At 37.4% G+C, this 23,501-nt stretch overlaps 1 long non-coding RNA gene across 1 annotated transcript; it reads left to right on the forward strand.

Annotated features, from left to right (window-relative positions):
• Nucleotides 1-1,949: 1,949 nt before the first annotated feature.
• On the forward strand, nt 1,950-6,490 carry LOC138896439 (uncharacterized). Its single transcript, XR_011409622.1, has 3 exons — nt 1,950-2,789; nt 5,025-5,374; nt 5,931-6,490. It is a non-coding gene; the product is annotated as an uncharacterized lncRNA (long non-coding RNA).
• Nucleotides 6,491-23,501: the final 17,011 nt, after the last annotated feature.

Below are 23,501 nucleotides of genomic sequence, written 5' to 3' on the forward strand. Positions count from 1 at the left end.
TAAGATTAATCGAGCTATTAGTGTAAGCCATCTCCATAATACGAAGCCGGTAATCTCATTGTTACGATACTTTGGCCGAAAATTACGGAAGGGCCACTGTCTGTCATAATTAAATTGATTTAATTAACCTCTAGTGCCTATAAATAGACTATACTATTGTATGCTTTACACCGAATTGTTTCCCCTTTTTATGTCCGAGGGAATGATGACAATTTAAGCACGCTTTTTCAGCATCTAACGGTATGCTTCCTTTCCAATTTATTTATTTTCCCATGTCTCATGTTTAGCATTGAGCCCTACCAGATTCTTGTGTTTGTCTGGGATAAAGAAAAAGGAGAAGAGTTGAGTGAAAATGTATCCTTGCACTTTTAAGATGCAAGGTTATTATTTATTTTATTTTATTTTATATGTTTTGTTACTATTATTGTTACTATTAATTCTAATAAAGAATGAGAAAAAGAACAAGAAAATACGAGATTATCTATAATTTGGAGCTATTTACTCATAAGTGTTTGCAGCAAAGCGCAAACATATTTCACAATTCAATCTTAAGAGAATATATTTCATATTTTTCCGAAGTGAAACTAATGCTGTCCATAAAACATAAAGACAGAGTTCAGACTTCAGAGTATGCATGTCGGATTGAGTTGAGATACAAAGACAAAAGAAAAATTAAAAAAAGAATGTAATTTATCAACTAAAATACACTTGATTTCTCTATAATTTGCTATAATTCTAGATCTTATGGAAAGGGAGGAGGTGTAATATTAATAAGAAATAGTAAAAATAGTTATCTTTCTTGGTTTTGAAGGCAGTAAATGAATTGACCTGCAAGATTTCTAATGGTTGCTATGATTAGAGTTGATTATGAGACCATCCAAAATAAAGCAAAGGATGGAATTGGCTCTTGCTTTATTACAAAGAAATCATTCAACCCACCTATTGTATAAAAAAAATGTAAGATATTTATCTTGCGCATTTTTACATTCATTTTCATTTATTTATACAAAAAATAAAGAATAGAAATTTTACAAATCACGTTTTAAGAACATAATAATGCTCATTATCAATTGTACTAGAATATATAAGTCTTAAAATACACCTGGGACGAGGATGTGTCTGTTATTTGTGATTTACCCAGTATTAAGCATTTCCATATAAAATGAGGGTATTGTGCTCCACATCGACAATTAACGTTTATTCTATGTTTTGTTCAAACCCTCTCGAATCACTCAATCATCATTATTACCATTACAATCTACATATTCATCGTGATTTTCTTTAACGATGTTGTATCAAATGGATTTGCATTGTGATATCACTAACTAAAGAGTAAACCCCACCAGCTATTGTTTTGGAGATGCCTTCTCTAAATTCCCTTAGGTTTCATCCGATTTTGCAATTCTCGAAATTGAGCCTAGTAAGGATTAGAGAAATTGGCAATGTACATACCAATTCCTCACAACTATTAGGAAGATTTTAGCTAAAATTGACTTGGCAACTAAAGCCTAAAAACTTGACAATGAAATAGTCAAATCGTAGGTCTATTTTCTTGTTGAAAGATTTCAAAGTAGAAGAAGCAAAATTGTATGGAGAATTTTCTGTGTATTTTCTATTCACTGTACCAATGTATTTATACAAGTATAAAAGGAATAAAAGAATAAAATCTGTCTAATTTCCTATTGGCCTAAGGCTAATAATATGTAACTACATGTACGACTCATTAGAATCTACATGTGCTAGAGAAATCTAGAAGGTGTATTTACAACAGTAAAATTGGTAATAATCAGATGGTTGATATTTAATCTATCATCTCCAGGATCAAGGGTTGAGCTGTCTCCACGTGTCTTCTTTAGGGATGAGACAAAATGTGCATTTGTCTTCAGACCATTTTTAGGTCTTTCATTTGTAGCCAAATGTGTACTTCTCTTCTTTCCATATGTATCGACATCAATATTATTGATGCGATTTTCTCCAGCAACATCCCCTCCCCCCTTAAGTGGAAGGATCGGACATTCAACTTGAACAATAAAGATCGGTGAAGAGGCCCAGCAAGAGCCTTAGTAAAGAAATCCACCAACTGTGAGGAGGAAGGAACAAAGGATAAAGAAATCTACCCGTCAAGAAGTTTTTCACAAATAAAGTGACAATCAAGCTCTATATGCTTGGTTTGTTCGTGAAAGACGGAATTTTTAGCGATGTGAATCGTTGCTTGGCTGTCACAACGAAGAGGCACCAGCAAAGAAGGTGTAATGGTCAGATCTTGGAGGAGACGAATGACCCAAGTGATTTCGTCCACCAGACGACGCATAGAGCGGTATTCTGCCTCTGCTGAAGAAAGGGCAACTATAGGCTGCTTCTTGGACTTCCAAGAAATTGGGCCACCTACAAAACTCAAGAAAAATCCACTCACTGAATACCTAGTGTCGGAACAGGAGGCCTAATCGAAGTCATAAAATTTCAAAATTTGGAAAGAGGGCTCCGGCGATAAAAATAGTCCTAAGTCGGGATCTTTGCTAAGATATCTCAAAGTGTGAAATGTTGCTTGAAGATGGCCAAAACAAGGATATTGCATATACTGACTGAGTGTCTTGACATCATAAGATAAGTCGGGTCTAAAATTGATAAAAAAGTTCAACTTTCCCAAAAGCTTTCGATAAATCATAGGATCCGACAGTGGGGTACCACAATCAGAGGAGAGCTTAATAGTGGGATCCAAAGGTGCAGAAACTAGTCGAGAATCTACACATCAAAATTCAGAGAGCAAATCCAAGACAAACTTGCGTTGGGTAATCACTAAACCTCCATTTTCTCTAATTAATTCCATCCCTAAAAAATAATGATCTTCCCCCAGGTCTTTAATTTGAAATTCATTATTCAAAAAATCCTTTAGCTCATAAATTTCTTGTTAGTTATTTCCGGTGAGCAAAACATCATCGACATAGACTGTGAGAATTGTTACCAAATCCCCTGTTACTTTGAAGAAGAGGGTATAATCATTTAGGGAAGCAGTGAATCCTCTGGTATCCAAAATAGAAGATAAGCGAGCATACCACTGACGCGAGGCTTGTTTAAGGCCATACAACGATTTGCGAAGACGACAAACATGATCAGGAGAAAGAGAGACCAAACCGGGAGGAAATCGCATGTACACTTCTTCATCAAGATCTCCTCGAATCACCAATTGTGCCTTTAATCTTTCCAAAGAGCCATATGATTTCAATTTTACCTTGTACACCCATTTACATGGTAATGTTGTCTTGCTTTTTGGCAATTCAACTATATCCCGTGTGCGATTAGAGTCCAAAGCCTCAAATTCTTTATCCATAACAGCCTTCCAGCCAAGATATATAATAGCTTGGTGGTAGGAAGAGGGTTCAGATATTTGGCATATAGAGTTAATAAGTACCATATTTGATGCTAATAGTGCAGAAAAATAGAAATAATATAAGGGAGAATAGGGGATCGGAGAAATAACAGAGTATGCAGACCAACAAATATAATCTGACTAATACTAAGGTTGATGATGATCTCTTTGTGATCTGCACAGCAAAGGCTCATGTGCTGAGGATAACACATGTGATGTAGGAGTGAAACTTATATCAGATAAAGAGGGTGAAGGTGAGGAAAAGAGCTGAACAAAGTGTAAAGGAGGTGAACTGGAAGGGACTAGTTCTTGTGGGGAGAAAAGGTTGAAATCGGTAGATTTAGAAAATACATAATCATCTATAGAAGGAAATCAAGTAGGAAATAGTTTTGACATAGGGGAAGAATAGGGAAAAGGAAAAATGTTCTCTTCAAACTTGACATCTCTAGGGATTAGAATCTGATTTGTGTGCAAGGTAAGAACCTTATATCCTTTCTTCCCAAAAAGGTAACCTAAAAAGATCCCAAGTATTGCTCTAGGACTAAGTTAATCTCTGTTTCTAGACAAGGTGAATACAAAATAAAGACATCCAAATGGTCTCAAATAATTATAATCTGGAGGACTCGCAAACAGAACATGATAAGCGGTCTTATAATGTAAAACTGAAGAGAAAAATCTGTTTATTAAATGAGTAGCTGTAAGCAAACAATCCCTCCAATACCTTTTTGGTGCATTAGACTGAAATAGAAGTGCTCTAGATGTTTCCATCAGGTGTCTATATATTTTTTTTTACCACACTATTTTATTATGGTGTAGCAACACATGTAATCTGATGAATTATACCTTGGGACTGAAAATATTATGTGGCAAGCTTACCTGAACCCATCTCAAAGGCATTATCAGATCTAATCACTTTAACTTTGGTAGAAAATTATCTTTCAACAAGCAATAGAAAAGATTTCAAAATTGTAAAGGCACTGGACTTGGTACATGGAAGAAATATCCAAGTACTTCTTGAAAAATCATCAACTATAGTTAAGAAGTATCTTTCCCCTCTGTAGGTAGGAGTCTTATAAGGTCCCAAAGTATCAATGTGGAGTAAGTCAAAACTGTGTTTAGTATTGATCGAACTATTAGTTAAAGGTGGCTTGGTTTGTCTTGCCATATGGCAGACAATACAAGAAAAATGTGTTTTAATCTTTAAAGTTATTGGCAAATTATTAATATTCTTTATAGCATGGAAAGGTAAATGTCCCAATCGATTGTGCCATAAGATAGCAGAATCAGAAATTGTAAAAGCTGAACCAATTTTATTTATAACTTCACTAGATAACTGAGTACATTTATGACTTAAAGGACTCTGAGAATATACCCTTGGACTGACCGAATCTGGAAAATAAGGAAAAGACTTAGACAAACAAGACTGAGACTCATGATTGGAATTAAAAAAAAACAGGAACAAAAGGCTGCTGAGAAATAAGCTTCATCTCTGGTGTGTTATCCTTCATCACATAAAGCCATGCTGCTAGATTACCAAGAACCTGGTCCCTCTTCAAAAAAGGGGCATGTATGGAATACACGTGTTTAGAAAAAATTAGATTGCAGTTAAATTGTGTACAAAAATGGGAAACTGACAAAAGATTATGTTTGAATGCAGGTACATAAAGCACATTATGAAACTTAAAATATGGAGTCAAGTGTAGGCTTCCTACACAAGTAATCTGCACTTTATAAGAAATTGGTAGATTAACCAAGACAGGATATGAAAGTACTATAATATTATGTAACGGGGATTTATCAAAGGCCATATGCTGAGAAGCACCAGAATCAATGATCCATGTGTGATTAGTGATGTTAGAGAAAAAAGAAGTAAAAACATGACAACCATAATGCATACCAACCAGATTTGTACTGGCAGATGGTTCATAAGTGGAGGCTGCAGATCCTGCTTTGGTGAAACCTTGGCTACCAACAAGAGTAGAGACTGCATTTGCTCTAAAACCTGAGGTAAGTTCTAGTTCTGCTGTTACTGCATTAGCTTGTTGATTAGCAAAATTTCCTTTCCTTGGCTTAGTAAACTTAAAGTGTGAGGGGTAACCAACTAGCTTATAGCAATTCTCCTTAACAGGACCAGCCTTTTTGCAAAATTTGCAGAACAAATCTGCTCTCTAAAACTCACTGTTGCTCAATTGAATTGTTCCTTTGTAGTCACCAGAAATTCTAGGAGCTGACCACTTTTGCCCAGAAGCAAGGAAGGTACCTCTCTCTGAGATTCCTCATGTAGAACAATAGAATAAGCTTGTCCAGTAGTTGGAGGAGGTTTCATCATCAATAAATTCCCTCTTACACTAGTGTAAACATCATTAAGGCTCATTAAAAATTGAATCAGTTGTTGGTCCTCGTTCATCTTGATGTTATGTGTTTTAGCCCCATAATTTCATTCACAGTTGCAAATAATAAAAGTATTGAGCAATTTAAGTTGATCCCAGATCCTTTTAAATTTAGTAAAATACCCGGCAACATCACTGGTTCCTTGACTGATAATATTCAATTCTCGTTGCAGCTGAAAGAGTTTTGTACCATCTGCTTGTCTATGTCGCTACTCAAGCTCTGTCCAAAGCTCCTTTGCAGTCTGGAAATATATCACACTCTCGGCAATGTCCCTGCTAAGAGAGTTGAGCAGCCAAGCTATCACCATATCATTGCATCTTCTCCATTGGTCAAAGAAATGTGAATTTGGAGCAGGGCATGGGCAAGAACCATTGATAAATCCCAATTTATTTTTGGATAACAGAGAAACGAGAACTCCCTTGCGCCAGATCCCATAACAACCACCATCAAAGGTTCCATTGATGAGGATCATTCCTAGGCCATAAGAGGAGGACAGGAAATAGGGATGGCATGAGTCAATTTGTTGTGAAGGAGTGAAAGTTAATTTTGTGGCATCAACCAAAAAAGGAATCTTAGGTTCTGATTGTTCATCAGCCATGATTGAAAGAAGATGTTAAGAAAAAAAAAATAGAGAGAGAAAAAGAGAAAAAACGTTCTGTTTCTTAGAGAAGCTCTGATACCATGAAAGATTTCAAAGTAGAAGAAACAAAATTGTATGGAGAATTTTCTGTGTATTTTCTATTCACTGTACCAATGTATTTATACAAGTATAAAAGGAATAAAAGAATAAAATCTATCTAATTTCGTAGTGGCCTAAGGCTAACAATATGTAACTACCTGTACAACTCATTAGATTCTACATATGCTAGAGAAATCTAGATGGTGTATTTATAACAGTAAAATTGGTAATAATCGGATGGCTGATGATTAATCTATCATCTCCAGGATCAAGGGCTGAGCTGTCTCCACGTGTCTTCTTTAGAGATGAGACAAAATGTGCATTTGTCTTTGGACCACTTTTAGGTCTTTCATTTTTTAGCCAAATGTGTACTTCTCTTCTTTCCATATGTATCGACATCAATATTATCGACGCGATTTTCTCCGGCAACACTTTCTGGGTCTAGTTTGAAAAGGGCATCTTTACATAAATAGCCGACCATATTTATTATTTGCTTTTTCTAGCCATATACATATATTATACATTAATTATACATATTTATACATATATAATACATAAATTATGCATATATTATATCTATGCCAGTTATTTTTAGTTTAAGTGATTGGGTGGACGTCTATTTGAGTTAATTTCCCTAGGATGGATGTTTATTTCCCTTGGGATCAGTTCTGATTAATATTGAGGAATTTTCAGAAACCATTATTGTTTAGTGACTATTAACTTCCTATAGCTACCATATATATAATTACTTCCTATAGCTATTATTTAGTTGTTACGCGACTGTATTCATTGTCACTACTAGAAAAAAGCAAATTTTCAACCGCAAATCAGTTAAAAATCGATCGGAATCATTTTTTTCGACAGATTTTCGACTGAATAAGATTAGTCAGAAAATACGTGATCGCAAAATATTTGCGACAGAATCAGTCAAAATTTCTGACGGATTCGGTCGCAAACTGAAAAATATAAATTTAAGTCATTTGCGACCGAATTGGTCGGTAAATTTGCGACTGATTCAGTCATTAACAAAAAAAAAACACAAATTAAATGTTTTGACCAATTCGTTCGGAAAATTAAATAATAAAATTAATTTTTAATTAAATATTCCGACTGAAACAGTCGCACATATTGAGTATTAACTACTTAATTTTTTTTTAGAAATTCTCAATTTGCGAGCGAATCAACAACAAATCTAGGTAATTTTTGGTGATAGTTTTGACTGATTAAGTCACAAATCTAGAAAATATTTAGCATAAATTCTGTTGTTGTAAGGCCCCGTTAAAATTTTCTAATGATTTAAGATTTTAAAGTGCGCCAGCGGTATTTGGGAATAACGTATTCGATTATTAAAGGAGACCTATGGGATAGAGCCAAATCATTTTAAAATAAAAATGTATGTTTAAGATGTGTTGGAACATACTAAGGAGTTTTGTGAATGACAAGAATTTGTGTGGAACAAGTTGGATATATTAAGTGGAAAGGATGTCTCAATTAGCATCGGACCCGACTTCAAACAAATTCCAGTCCTAAAATATAAAGACTTGGTGGTGATATACCTATAAAATTAAAGCCCTTTGAGTCTAGTTTCCAACACATCAAACGGTATGTCATTTGGATATGTATACAGAAGGTTATGGCCATTTTACCAGACCTATGCCATATGCGCGCCTAGATGCGCGACCGCGTATATAAGAGGGGTTTCTGCCTCGTGTGCAAGGTCACTTGCCCAGGTGCGCGGCCGCGCACGTAGGAGCCCTATAAATACCCCCAAGGTCGGGGAGAGAGAGTGGCTAAGTCATTTCTTTGAGCTATGGCTTTCTCTATCAAGGAGAATCCGTCCTATACTTCCCTCCCATGAACCAAGGTAATGTTTTTGGAGTATTTTGAGTTGATTACTACTCTTAAACACATATATTAACTAGGATTAATCTTAGATATCCATAGATTTCCATTCAAATCTCCAAATTAGTCAAGAACACTATAATTTGGGATTTTTAAGAGTCTCACTACAAGGGGTATGTATACCATCTCTAACTAATCTGTGGTGATTAATTATGTATGAAATATGTGTTATGACTTATGGGATGGTGATTGGAATCCATAAGTGCCTAACCTTGATTGTGTTGGTATTGTAGAGATTGTAAAATGAATTAATTGATAAGATTTATAGGCTGGGAGTGAATTGTTGGGCATGTATATGCTAATGGAAGTTGTGGATGGCCTAGAGACGATTGTGAGGTGAATCATTGGTGTGGAAGGTGGTTGTTAGGTAAAGAAATTTTATTGGAGGAGGTTGTAGAAAGATATGCACATTAGATGTGTGATAAAAAGTCTAAATGACTTAAAGTATAAAAACTTTCTATTATTGGTACAATTGTATTGCATTGTTGTAGATTGAAGTTGTTTGGTATGGTGGAATATCGTAGTAGTATTAAGGTGCAAATTTTAGGTATGTTGGCTAAACTTCTCTCTTGGAATAAAATTTCATGATTTTCCCGTAAGTTTTAGGTATGGTTGGCCCAATGTAACAATCCGACCGGTCATTTTGAGCTCTAGTGCGTCGTCCAGTGGTTTGAGGCCTTGAGTAGCTTCACTTCAGGTTTATGACTTGTACGTGTGGTCGGAATAGAATTTCAGGAAGTTCATAGTTGTTTTGGAAAGAAAATTGTAATTTTGGAAGCTTTAAGTTGGAAGAATTGTCTAAGGTTTGACTTTTGATTGAGAAACCTCAAAATCGGGATTTGAAGGTTCCAATAAGTTTGTATGGTGATTTCGTACTTGGGCGTATATTCGGGTTGAGTATCGGATCACCAGGGAGCATTTCAGCGCTTATTATGGAAAGTTGGCATTTTGAAGGTTTTAGAATTACCTATGTTTGGTTTGAAGTGTAACTTGGTGTTATAGATGACCGTTTGGGATTCCGAGCCTTGGAATAGGTTCATATTGTGATTTATGACTTGTACGCAAAGTTTGGAATAACTCCGGAATGTTTAAGTATAAATCGGACACATTCGGCGAAGTTTGGATGTTTGAAATTTTTATGGAAGGTCGATCGTCGATCTATAGATTTGATGTTGTTTGGCGTGATTTGAGGCTTAGACTAGGTCCATGTTGTAACGACCTGACCGGTCGTTTTACTTACTAGAACCCCGTTTCCCTAAACAAGCCTTCTCTCACTAATTTATGACTTGCGGGGATGGTTAGTTCGGGATTTGAAAGAGTTTGGGTTGAAATCGGAACACTTAGTTCCTTAAGGTTGGCTTAAAAGGTCAAGTTTGACTTCGGTCAACATTTTGAGTAAATGACGTCGCGTTCGCGTTGCCCATGCAAAGGTTGGACTGGGAAGCTTTTGCCCTTCGCGTTCGCGTGCGCAGGATTGCGTTCGCGAAGGTCTGGGCCTTCTAGTCTTCGCATTCGCGTGACCTAGACCGTGTTCGCATAGAAGGGGCTGAGCTGGGTGGCCGTTGTTCATTCTTCGCATTCGCGAAGAAGCCCTCGCGTTCGCGTAGGGTAGGCCAAGCGAACCTCCGCGTTCGCGTTGCTCCTGTCGCGTTCGCGTTGCTCCTGTCGTGTTCGCGATGGGTAAATTTCCCTGGTTCTGGGCCGTTTTCCTTCGCGATCGCGAGGCCTCTTCCCCGATCGTGAAGAAGGGGAGCAACTGGGCCATGAGTTTAAAATCGGGACTTAGGCATTTTTGGATTTCGACCTAGCTTTGTGAGGTAAGTAATTTCTACCTAATGTGTGTTTAATACATAATTTATGGGTAGATTATAACATGTAAATTAGTGAAAATCATAGGTTTAGAGAAAAACCTAGGTTTTTGATAAAAATAGAGTTTTACCACGAAAATGGTTATGGAACTTAATGAAAACCATATATCTATGTTCCTAAGGTTATGGGTAACAACTTTCTTCGAAAATTTCCAGAATCCGGGCATGTGTGCCCGGCAGTGAATTTTAGGAATCTTGTATTTAGGGTTGGGAGATTTCTTAAAAAGTAGGGATATGAACTTTTAAGCCTATATTGATTAGTTTGTACACTATTTGGATAGTTTTGGATTGTTCGGCACCGAATTGAGGGATTAGGCATAAGCTTGGATAGGAAAATAGGCCTTAAAGCCAGGTAAGTCTCTTTTCTAACCGTGTAAGAGGGAAATTTCCCCATAGATGAACTTAATTAATGTATGATTATTTGTGGGGGCTATGTACGCACGAAGTGACGAGAGTCTGTACGTAGCTACTATTCTTGTTATGTCTGGGTAGTTCTAGGCTTACACCATGCTTTGTGGGTACCGTTATCTGAACAAAATTGTTTATTTGCATTAAATGGAACTAAGTTGAGGATTTCAAGATTTCAAAGGTTTCAAGTAAAATTAATATTTTGAAAAGAATTGAGAAAAAATTGCGTTATATTTATATTTAACCGCGTCGCAAGTATATTCCGCGAGCGGGGTGACTATTTCCACTACTCTCATGGGAGCGGGCCGTTCGCCTCGGCTAGTTAATAGATGCATCTATGGTTCGTACCGTTCGACCCTCGGCAGTGTATAGTTTAATATTTCATGTTGGATCGGGCCAAACATCCTCGGTGGAATTTGTGTGTGATGATAGAAGTGGAAGCCCTTTTTATTATTAGTATAAATTTACTGTTTTAGAGATCTTTTGTTTAAAATGAAGGAAGTATTTTGGTTTCTTAGATATGATGGAAGAACTATACAGTTAATTTCTTGTTATGAGTTTATTGCTAGTTCTGTGTATCATGCTTATTTAGAATCTCATATTATTATATTGTTGGCCCTAGTGAGTGTCGAAGTCGACCCCTCGTCACTTCTTCTTTGAGGTTAGACTTGATACATACTGGGTATATATGTTTTTTATGTACTCACGCTACACTTCTGTACTTGATTGTACAGGATTTGAGGCAAGTGCATCTGGCCACCAGTCCGGCACGTAGACTGATTTCCCAGCTCGAGACTTCCCGGTGAGCTTCCCTCTTGAGCTGTTCTACAGAAGCTGGAGTCTCCCTTATGTTCTTTTATTTTCTGTCTATTTCCTTTCAGACAGTAGGCTAGCATTGTTTTGTATAATCTACTAGATTTCTCACATACTTGTGACACCAGGTCTTGGCACACACGCTAGTGGACTTATGGTTTTGGATTGCTCATCTGATTACGATTAGTACTAATTGCTTTTATTTATTTATGTTAAAAATTGCAAACTCCTAAATTATTTTTTTTATAAGGAAAAGCTATCGTTTACAAATTTACCTAAGCGGTAAGTCACTAGTTGATCATTGTTGGCTTGCCCAACAACGGTGTTGGGCGCCATCACGGCCTACAATGGAATTGGGCCGTGACACATGTCATGTTTTTTTATGCATTGGTAAATTTGTCCTGGGTCCCCGGGGCCTCGGGTTTGATTCAGGTTGAAATCGGAGTGAGAATTTGGCCTGATGCAATTTCTGGTGGCAGCACATCTGGTGTAACCGCACTTGCGAGATTTTAGCCATAGGTGCAGCACTGCAGAAGCAGCCAAGAGGGTCGCAGAAGCGGTTTTGGGTGAGTTGGGCAGTGGCCGCAGGTGCGAGACTATTTCCGCATCTGCGATGGCGCAGAAGCGGGACCTTGTCCACAGGTGCGAAGGGGGCGGCCTTTAGTGCTTTCTGCAGAAATGGATTTGTTGCCGCAGAAGCGGCCTTTGGCTTCGCAGATGCGAGGATTAACCTGGGCAGAATGTATATGTTAGCCAAATCGGGTTTTGGCTCATTTCACCTCTTTTCTCTTATTGGAGCCGGCCTTGGGGTGATTTTGGAGTGCCATTTTGTCATCCTTCATGAGGTAAGTGATTCCTACCGTTGTGAGTTAAATACATATTTTACATGGGGATTTAAACATGAAAAATTATAGTAATTGTGGGATTTTTGAAGAAACCTAGAAATTGGTAATTTTGGATTTTGACCACAGTTTTGGAAATAGAATTAGGAATAAATTTTATATTTGATTTCGTAGTGTTATGGGTAATGATTTTCTTCAAATATTTTCTAAATCCGGACACGTGGGCCCGAGGGTTGACTTTATTGACTTTTCGAGCGGAGTTAGGAATTATTATAAATTGATTAATTATGGGTAATAGAGTATATATTTATGGATTTGCACATTGTTTGACTAGTTTTGGAGAGACGGGCATCGGTTTGAGGTGTTTGAGTGGCGTTGGAGCTGATTATGGAACTTCAGAGCGAGGTAAGTCTCATGTCTAAATTTGTGAGGGGGAAACTACCCTTAAGTGATGTAATTGCTATGTGACACTAGTTGTGGGTGCTGCGTACGCACGTGGGTGACGAGAGTCCGTACGTAGCTAAAGCATGTTTATGTCTGGGTAGACTTAGGACCTTATCATGTAATATTTGAATTATTTGAACTCATTCTGCTGGCCTAATTACTTGAACTTATAATTGAAATTGATTTAGAAGTAAATATATGTATACTAGGCCGAGCCTTATCACCTTGAGTTATTGGCTAGTTATTTGAGAAACGGTAAAGATTATATTCACTGTGTGCTCATGTACTGTATTGTAAGCACGTGTTTCGTGATTCGATAACTTCCTTCCTTTCTTGTGAAGCGGACCGAATGCCTCGATAGTATAATAGATGCATCTATGGTTCGTGCCGCTCTACCCTTGACAGTGTACACATTATTTTGGATCGGGCCGAATGACCTCAACATAATCATGTATTATATCGCTGGTAGTTCGAACATTCACGAGATTATCTTTTCATTGATGTCTAGCATTTATATGGTATTCCTTATTTATTTGATATTGACACTTGACATTTTCTGAGTTGTTAAGGTTGAATGCAAGATTGAGAAATTCATACTTTGAAAGAAATATTTGGTAGATTTTGTAACTTACAGATTTACCCCATTATTGTTGTGTGCTTCATATCTGCTTATAATTTATTATATTGCTTGCTGGACCTCTAGTAAGTGTCGATGTCGACCCCTCATCACTACTTCTCCGGGGTTAGGCTAGATACTTACTGAGTACGCATTGATTTACGTACGCATACTGCACTTATGCACTAAATGTGCAGGATCTGACAGGTTCATTTGGTGATCATCTTGGCGCATAGGCGCACTTTTTGAGGAGACTTTATGTGAGTTGCATCCCAGGCTACGCATCGCAGTTCACAGAGTCTCCATCGTACTATTTATTTTCTCCTGTCTTATTTACATTCTAGACAGATGTTGATTATTATTGTACTCCTTAGTAAATGCACATGCACTCGTGACACCGAGTTTTGGGGTTATACTAGTTGATGCTCGCGGTTTTGTATATTATTATCGCTTTTCTTTTCTTTTATAACTACAAATGTTGTACGTTCCTGTGGATTTAGAAGTGTAAATCTCTTTCCTTATTAAAAACTATGATTTTGAAAGTAATAAAATGAGTAATTAAATTGTTGAATCACCGTTGGCTTTCCTAACGGTAGCGTTAGGCGCCATCATGATCTATAGTGAATTTTGGGTCATGACACTCAAGTTTCTAATTCCCATGTTCCGAGTTGTTCCTTATAAATCCGAATATCCCAAGTAAGCGCTGTGTTGAAAGATGTATATACTCAAAACGTATTCCAATTGCTCTTATCTCGTCATGATCTCCTTTGGGAATGTGTTCAAGTAAGGTTTAGGTATTAAAATATTATAACTTCAATTCATATTTCAAATGAAAGTTCATTATGCTTGACTTGGAAAGGAAACCCAATGTGCTTAAAAATCATATAGCTCATATACTCATCGAATTTCATTTCCCAATGCCCTTATTGTTGATAAACTATGACTATGTTTGGAAGTGAAAGAAGTAAGAGTGAAATATAAAACGTGGCCATGATTGTTGTAACTAGTACATTTGATTTGAAGTTGTGTATAAATCGTAAATCACCATGCCCTCCTTTATAAATATTTCCAATGTGATTTGAGTTCTTACGTACTTAAGAGTTGAAATTGTGTGTTGCCTTTTGTGAAGGAATATTTGAAAAGATACGGTGTATTACTCGTTTATGATTTTTAACTTGTGTTGTGATTACAAGTCATTGTGCACCATATTTTGGAAAGTGATCTAATGTGTTTAAAGCCTCAACTACCGATGAACTTAAAATTATGATTTTCGAAATATGCTATATGTTGATGTTTGTGATGATGATCATGGAAAGACAAGAAATGAAAAATGTGGAATACTGAGTCACGAACTCTAACTGAATACATGCAATGATCTCAAGGATCGAATATACAATATTGTTCTAATAAGAGTTGACAGTACAATAAAATGAAACTCCAAGGGACTGCGACGACCAAGCAACTCTACCTTAAATCCTTGCGATCACACTCTAACCTCTGTCCGAATCCGATATCTCCAATACCTGGCTCTGCAAAAAATATGCATAAGTGTAATATGAGTACACCACAGTCAGTACCCAGGAAGTATCAAGACTAACCTCGGTGGAGTAGTGACGAGGTACAGTCAAGACACTCACTAGTCAAATACCATGTGTAATATAGCATACAAAAGTATTAGAAAGACAAATAGCAGTGATAGAAACAATAATCAACTAGTTATATAAACAACAAGACCGTAAGAACACCATAAATATTGCTCAAACGAATAATGAACACAAGTACAACCATTTAATCAAGTCCTTCAAAATATACATCGTTTATCCATAAATTTTTCAAATAAAAATCTTTAGAATATAATCCTTTCAATTAAATATATCTCAAATATACTTTCTTCAAATAAATATCTTACGAATATAATTCTTTCAAATAAATATCTTTCGTATATAATTCCTTTCAGGTAAAAGTTACCATGTGACACCTCATATCACAATTATAAAAATTACGGGTCTCAGCCCACTTTCATAATTCCACGGCACCTCGTGCCCATATTTCTGTCACAACCGCATGGATAACTCACGTGCCAATAATAAAATCATCATACTTTCTCCGACACCTCATGCCCATATATCTTTCATAACCGCACGGACAACTCACGTGTCAATAATAAAATCATCATATTTGCCCATGCACCTCGTGCCCACATTTCTTTCATAACCGCACGGACAACTCATGTGCCAATAATATAAACCGCCCGACAATAGCCACAGGCTCACAATTTCAACATGAATCAGACTATTATCAAGTTTACCGAAGCAACAAGACAAGTTGCACAATAGATAAAAATAAACACCAGGAAAATCACAACATCATATAAAAATCACCAACACAATAATCCCACATCATCACGTATCATCCCTGACCATAGCCACCCTTATCTATCCTATAGCCACTCGTATCACTCTATAATAATAGCCACCCTTATCCCCCCGCCTTGACAATATCAATAGTCACCCTTATCCCTCCTATAATAGTCTCCCTTATCACTCCGCCCAGACAATAGCCCAATACACATAACAATAATGAAATATCACCCTTATACCTGCCTAATATTAACAATGGAATGCCACCCTTATACGTCGTACAACAGTAACCTAAATCACACAACAATTTACACAAAAGATTATCACAATAACACCACATAATCAACTCGTAATTACAAATTGCCCGTAGGCCACAACCTTTCCAAAAGTATAACGTAATCAATTAATTTCATAGCAAATAGCTCCAAGGCTCACACAACGTATATAAAAATCTCATAAACAATAATAAGGATGGAAAAATAGCCCAGCACAGGACAACGCCTTCTTAAATCCAAATTTCAGATAAATATACAAATGTCTCTTTTTAAACTTATTTAATTAATTATTTGCAGATGGAAAATCGTCACGACCCTAATTTTTCCTCAGTAGGGTATCGTGATGGCACTTAGTCTCTAAGACTAGTTAAGCCTAACAACTTGTGGAATAACTGAATAATAATATGAACTCAAATCTCAACACATGATATATAAATAGAAACTGCGATTTAAATAATTACAATTTCCAAAACCTGGTAGAAATAAGTCACAAGCTTCTAATAGAAAATACTAAGTATCTCTATACATCAAGTCTAAAGAGAATAAGGGAATAAACATAATAAGGATAAGGGGGACTCCGAGGTCTGCGGACACTGGCTGATATACCTTGAAGTATCCACGTACGGTCCAACTCACTGGTATCTGGTCTGGTAGGAAGAACTAGGATCTGCACAAAAAGAAGTATAATATGAGTACACCATAGCGGTACCCAGGAAGTGCCAAGCCTAACCTCGGTAGAGTAGTGACGAGGTCAGGTCAGCGCCCTACTGGTTTAAAAGATAAACAAGGTAGAAGATATAATAATATTTAGAAATGATTGAGAATTTAATCAACGAGAAGTTTCGAAAAATAACAGCACAACAAATAAAAATAAACAATAGGGGCGCTCCCGAGGTACCGTCTCATAGTCCCAAATGTAAATATGCACGACAGGGGGATTTCCCGAGGTACCGCCTCGTAGTCCCAAAGTAAATATGCAAGATACGGGGATCTCCCGAGGAACCACCTCGTAGTCCCAAAGTAAATATGCAAGACTAGGGGATCTCCTGAGGAACCGCCTTGTAGTCCCAAAGTAAATATGCAAGACAGGGAGATCTCTCGAGGAACCGCCTCGTAGTCCCAAAGTAAATATGCAATAGATAACCAAAGGAACGACGAATTTATAGAAGGAAATCTTACAGTTAAAGATTTAATTTAAATCAAGGGAAGCAGGTAATTCAACTAAGCATGTTGCACAAATTGCAAGTAAGAGTTAAGGCACGTAGACATGCGATACTAGGATAAACATGATCATTACATATGCTAAGGCAACTCAGTTAAAGAATTTATAGGAAGACAACTCAGCAAGAACTAGAATTTGCACATTTTTGCCCGTGTACGCACTCGTCACCTCGCGTACACGGCGCACACATATCACAAACAGTTTCAACAGTGCCAAATCCTAAGGGGATTTCCCTCACACAAGGTTAGACAAGTTACTTACCTCAAATCTCGCTCAATCAATTGATAATAATGCATTTCCCTCGATTTTCCGACTCCGAATGGCCCAAATCTAGCCAAAATCAATTACATATCATGAATACAACTACAAGAAACTAATTTAAATCATAAATCTATGATTTTAGCAAAGAATCGAAAAATCGCCCCAAAAAGTCGACCCTGGCCCACGTTTCAGAATTGGGTAAAAGTCACAAAATATGAACACCCATTCGATTTGAGTTTACCCATACCAAAATTACCAAACTTCTACACCAAGTCACCACTCAAATCCCCGATTTAACTCTCCAAATCCCTAGCCTCCAACTCTCAAATTTCACCTTAAACACACACAATCTAGGTGGAAAAATCAATGGGGAAACAAGGTTATTAATAAAAAATAAGTACAAGAGAATTACCTCAAGAAATCTCTCAAAAGTTCTCTAAAAAATAGCCAAGACCCGAGCTCAAAATGTTAAAAATGAAGAAAATCGTGAACCCTTGTATTTAAGTGTTCTGCCCCAGCACTTTTGCTTCTACGGATATTTAGTCGCATCTGCGGCATTGCAGAAACGACAACATACCCACATTTGTGGTTCACTCGCTCCTGCGGTCCACTCTTCTGCACCTGCAGAATTTCTGCTTCTGCGATCCTAAATCCGCTTCTGCAAGACGACGACCGCTTCTGTGGAGCCCCCCATGTCAGGTCCCTTCTGCTTCGGCGCTGCCTCCTTCGCATTTGCGATCTCGCAGATGCGGAATTTCCCTCGCATTTGTTACCTCTGCCCACACAGCTCCAGCCCGCTTCTGCGATCAACGCACCGCTTCTGCGGGCTCGCACCTGCGGTCAATCTTGTACATGTATGATTACACTAGAGTTAGTGCCTTCATCCATTCTCACAAGTCTAAATTTGATCCGTTAACCATTCGGAATTCACTCGAGGCCTCCGGAACCTCAACAAAACCTACCAACAAGTCCTAAGACATCATACGGACTTAGACAAGCCTTTAGATCATATCAAACAACGCTAAAAACACGAATTGCACATTGATTCAAGCCTAATGAACTTTAAAACTTCAAACTTCTACATCTGACGCCGAAACCTATCAAATCAAGTTCGATTGACCTAAATTTTTTCACACAAGTCATAATTGACATTACAGACCTATTCCAACTTCCGGAATCGGAATCCAACCCCGATATAAAAAGTCTACTCCCCGTCAAACTTTTCAAAAATCATCAAATTTTCCAACTTTCGCCAATTCACGCTAAAATGCCTTACGGGCCTTCAATGCAACATCCGAACATGCTCTGAAGACCAAAATCACCCTACAGAGCTATTGGAACCGTCAAATATCTATTCTGGAGTCGTCTTCACATAATTCAAACTACGGTCGATTCCTACGACTTAAACTTCCATTTCAGGGACTATGTGTCCCATTTCACTCTGAAACCAAAAACAAATCCTCCCGGCAAGTTACGTAACCACAAAATGAAATAGAAGGAGCAGTAATTAGGGGTTCAGGGCTAATACTCTCAAAACGACGTCGGGTCGTTAAAAAAATCCATAATGTGATTAATTCCAAGAAATATCAAATCAAAAAACACACAGAATTCACATAAAAATCGAAGAGGCAATCATCCGAAATTATCATATAAAATACAAACTCGACAAACAAGGAATGAGGCATGACAAATCAAGGATTTACTAAGTTCCAACAATTTTCCAATTTAATACATAAGGGTGTATACGAATTTCAACCGATGTAATTTGCACATATAAACCAAGTACGTACTCGTCACCTGGCGTACATGGTTTTCAATCACACAATTTCCACATAAGACTCAATGCCTAAGAGAAAATTCTCCCACACAAAGTTAGGCAAGATACTTACTTTTTTTTTTTTGAAGTTAGGCCGATAACCAAAATTGCCTTCTTACTTGAATTGACCTCCGGACAGCTCAAATCTATCCAAATTAATTGTATAACTTCATTACAATTCATTAGAAACAATTCTAGATAAAACACTGTCGACTTAAAAAATTACATTAAAAAGTCAATGTGGGGCCTGCCTCTCGGAACCCGAAATAATTTTTATGAAATCCGAACAATCATTCCTATAGGTCTGTAATTGACATTACAGACCTATTCCAACTTCCGGAATCGGAATCCAACCCCGATATAAAAAGTCTACTCCCCGTCAAACTTTTCAAAAATCATCAAATTTTCCAACTTTCGCCAATTCACGCTAAAATGCCTTACGGGCCTTCAATGCAACATCCGAACATGCTCTGAAGACCAAAATCACCCTACAGAGCTATTGGAACCGTCAAATATCTATTCTGGAGTCGTCTTCACACAATTCAAACTACGGTCGATTCCTACGACTTAAACTTCCATTTCAGGGACTATGTGTCCCATTTCACTCTGAAACCAAAAACAAATCCTCCCGGCAAGTTACGTAACCACAAAATGAAATAGAAGGAGCAGTAATTAGGGGTTCAGGGCTAATACTCTCAAAACGACGTCGGGTCGTTAAAAAAATCCATAATGTGATTAATTCCAAGAAATATCAAATCAAAAAACACACAGAATTCACATAAAAATCGAAGAGGCAATCATCCGAAATTATCATATAAAATACAAACTCGACAAACAAGGAATGAGGCATGACAAATCAAGGATTTACTAAGTTCCAACAATTTTCCAATTTAATACATAAGGGTGTATACGAATTTTAACCGATGTAATTTGCACATATAAACCAAGTACGTACTCGTCACCTGGCGTACATGGTTTTCAATCACACAATTTCCACATAAGACTCAATTCCTAAGAGAAAATTCTCCCACACAAAGTTAGGCAAGATACTTACCTTTTTTTTTTGAAGTTAGGCCGATAACCAAAATTGCCTTCTTACTTGAATTGACCTCCGGACAGCTCAAATCTATCCAAATTAATTGTATAACTTCATTACAATTCATTAGAAACAATTCTAGATAAAACACTGTCGACTTAAAAAATTACATTAAAAAGTCAATGTGGGGCCTGCCTCTCGGAACCCGAAATAATTTTTATGAAATCCGAACAATCATTCCTATACGAGTCCAACCATACCAATTTTATCAAATTCCAATAACAACTCGACCTCCCAATCTTAAATTTTCGTTCTTAAAAAGTTTTGCAAAAATCTTGATTTCTTCCATTTAAATCCGAAATAAATGATGAATATAACCATGGATTTATGAAATATAATCACTTTTAGATATAGGACATTTACCCAAATCTAAGTCATGAAGAACTCCTCCAAAATCGCCCAAAAACCGAGCTCCAAACTCTCAATCGAAAATGGCAAAATGACCATTTTTGGTCCTTAAGTTTCTGTCCAGTTTCCCACCTGCGGGCAGATTTGTCGCGCCTGCGAGTAAAATCATGCTTCTGCACTACCTACGCTTCTGTGAGCACTGTTGACACACCTGCGACGTCGTAGGTGCGAAAGGAATTTCGCTTCTGCGAGAAACTACTAAGCTGCCAGCTTCCACTTCTGCATTTTAGTGATCGCATATACGATGTCGCAGGTGCGCAGAAATATCCGCTTCTGCGAGTTAAAGCCAGCTTCTTCCTAGCTCCCTTTCCAGTCACTTTCTGTGATGGTTTTCTCGCTTTTTCAAGGTCGCTTCTGCGATCAAATTCTCGCAGGAGCGGTTGCATCAGTTGCTGTACAGAAACAACAGAAATTCAGCAGTTTCAACAAGTTGCCAAACGATCCGAATCCCGTCCGAAACTCATCCGAGCCACTCGGGACCTTAACCAAATATACCAACACGTATTAAACTACAATATGAACTTAGTCGATGCCTCAAACTACGTCAAACAATGCTGAAATTATAATTCGCGCCTCGAATCAAATTATGAGTTTTCAAATCTCCCAACTTCTATAATTTGCGCCAAAACATATTAAATTAATCCGAAATGACTTCAAATTTGTCACACAAGTCATAAATGACATAATGGAGCTATTTAAATTTCCGGAATTGAAATCCGACCTCGTTATCAACCAATCGAATTACGGTTGAATTTATGAATGTATCAAGAACTTTATTTTCTAACTTTTTGCCAAATTGTCCTACGGACTTCCAAATCCAAATTCGGACATACGCCTAAGTCCGAAATAACCATACGAAACTATTGACATCATCAAAATTCTATTCCGGAGTCGTTTGCTCAAAAGTCAAACTCCGATCAACTCTTTTCATTTAAGCTTCAAACATAAGAATTGTTCTTTCAATTTAATTATGAATATTCCGAAAATCAAACTCGACCACACACGCAGGTCATAATACATATTATGAGTTGCTAGGGACCTTAAATCGCTGAATGGAATGTTAATTCTTAAAACAATAAATCGGGTTGTTACATTTTTTCCCTCTTAAAATTTACGTTCGTCCTCGAACATGCCAAAAATTATTCTGAGGACATTAAATTACTGAGTGTATTATTACACACCTACTCGTGGTGATTCCACGTCACCAAAATTTTAACCTGGTCCAACAACACCATCTCAGTTGAGATTATTTCTTTTATCCACATTTATAAACTTTAAAACTAATGTTTTACACCCCAAACATTTTCAAAAGGCCTGATTTTCACAACAACACACGGTATTAGTCTCAACCGACTGTAGCAACTCGTGCCTACGCATACATCATACGTATGCCCATAACCACATCTCTATTCATAATAGTTGTTCATAATTAATTCAGCATCGTCAATTAACATCACATTATCCAAAACCTCATTTCAAATTTTCACAACACTGACAGCAACACGCGAGGCATGAATACCTCATAATTATTTACCTTAATTAACGATTCACATTTAACGCCACATGGGCACTCACATCGTAGGCTAAAACTCAATAATTACAGCTCGAATATGGCTAAATATTCACAGAAACACATAAAAGAATTATCAAATAAGCCTAACAGGCATGACTCCCTATTAGTACTATAGTACAAATTAAATTTAACAAAATAGAGAATTTAAAACACATGAATTTAACCATAAGGATCTCATCCTGATATAACTTTCACCGCGGCACGTAGCCCGGGTTAAACATATCAAATCACATTAAGCCATGGGAATCACAAGTACTTTGCACATTGTGCCAACTGAAAATTTTCATTTCTTTTCTTTCTTCTTTTTAATAAATTCCGTGAAAAAATTTCACAACACATAATGAACCCCCATACCGGTAGGGCATATAATTCATAAAATTGTAATCAGTTATCCCAAAATTACATCAAAACCCACTGTAGTGAGTAATAGAAAGTCACTTTTGGACTCATAGCCCTCAATAATGTACCAAACAAAATGATAAACATGGCCATCACAATAAAATCTCCCAACAGGAGTAAATAAATAAGTAGGTTACAGAATTACGAAGCTCACCCCTAAGTGGAGCATAATAGGAGGACACGCCTCGATACTCAAAACTGAATCTAACTAAGGACAATATTCTTTTATAACAAATCGGGATCGTACCTGTAATGACACCATCTGGTGTAGCGGCCTCGGCCATACCATGGCAATTATATCAACAGGCTGGGTCTCCCCCTCTAGGGCGCCCTATACCCGACTGTCCTCCACCCCTAACTGGTTGTGTATGTGGGGGTAGTAACTGGAATAGAGCCTGTAGCTTGAGTGTTCTGATGAAATTCACCTCTCCCAAATCTGGGACAATCTCTCATGATGCGCCTAGTATCACCACACTCATAACAACCCCTATGACGTCGTGGCTGCTCGTACTAAGTCTGTGTCCGATAACTGGAATAACCACTGTAAGGACCTCGTGCCGGTGGTGCACTAAAAGTAATAATTGGAGCACTACGAGTACTCTGAATTTCGGACTGGGCTGACCGAGCCTCCACCATGATGAGTCATAGCTGCAGAGTAGAATCCACTGAATCCTCCAAAGTTCCGAGACCTTTTAACCTCCTTAGACTCCTTTTCCTCACTTCGAACACGTTCTAACATCCTGGCAATCTCTACTACTTGC

The sequence above is a fragment of the Nicotiana tomentosiformis genome, chromosome 1 (assembly GCF_000390325.3).
Source record: "Nicotiana tomentosiformis chromosome 1, ASM39032v3, whole genome shotgun sequence".
Taxonomy (NCBI): Eukaryota; Viridiplantae; Streptophyta; class Magnoliopsida; order Solanales; family Solanaceae; genus Nicotiana; species Nicotiana tomentosiformis.